The sequence below is a fragment of the Myotis brandtii genome, unplaced genomic scaffold (assembly GCF_000412655.1).
Source record: "Myotis brandtii unplaced genomic scaffold, ASM41265v1 scaffold469, whole genome shotgun sequence".
NCBI classification, from domain to species: domain Eukaryota; kingdom Metazoa; phylum Chordata; class Mammalia; order Chiroptera; family Vespertilionidae; genus Myotis; species Myotis brandtii.
Genome location: NW_005367911.1, coordinates 923,992 through 924,326, shown reverse-complemented (window position 1 = coordinate 924,326; position 335 = coordinate 923,992). Strand labels below are relative to the sequence as shown.

At 68.7% G+C, this 335-nt stretch overlaps 1 protein-coding gene across 1 annotated transcript in view; it reads right to left on the bottom strand.

Annotated features, from left to right (window-relative positions):
- PTRF (polymerase I and transcript release factor) overlaps positions 1-335 on the bottom strand; it is a 27,277-nt gene that overhangs the window by 25,776 nt on the left and 1,166 nt on the right. The gene's annotated exons all lie outside the window — the stretch shown is intronic.

Below are 335 nucleotides of genomic sequence, written 5' to 3'. Positions count from 1 at the left end.
GCCTGAGGCCCCAAACCCGGGCCGCGCCGCCAGTGTCCGTTTACAGCGGGTCCCCAAAGCCGCCAGGCACCCACGGCTTTCCCCCCAACTTCCTCGGAGTAAAAAGGCTGCTGACCGAGCCCACTTAGGAGCTGTCTGCCGGGGGCCGTGTCCCCGAGTCCGGCCCCCTAACTAGGTTCCACTGTGTGTTTGACACGGGAGGGAGGGGGCTTGGTGAGGAGATGCGGGGTACAGAGTGCGCCCCTCTGCGTGCTCCAGGAATCCGCTGCTCACCCCACCCCACCCCACCCCACCCCAGCTGCGCTCGCCCGCAGGAGGGTTGGTCCCGGGGCCCT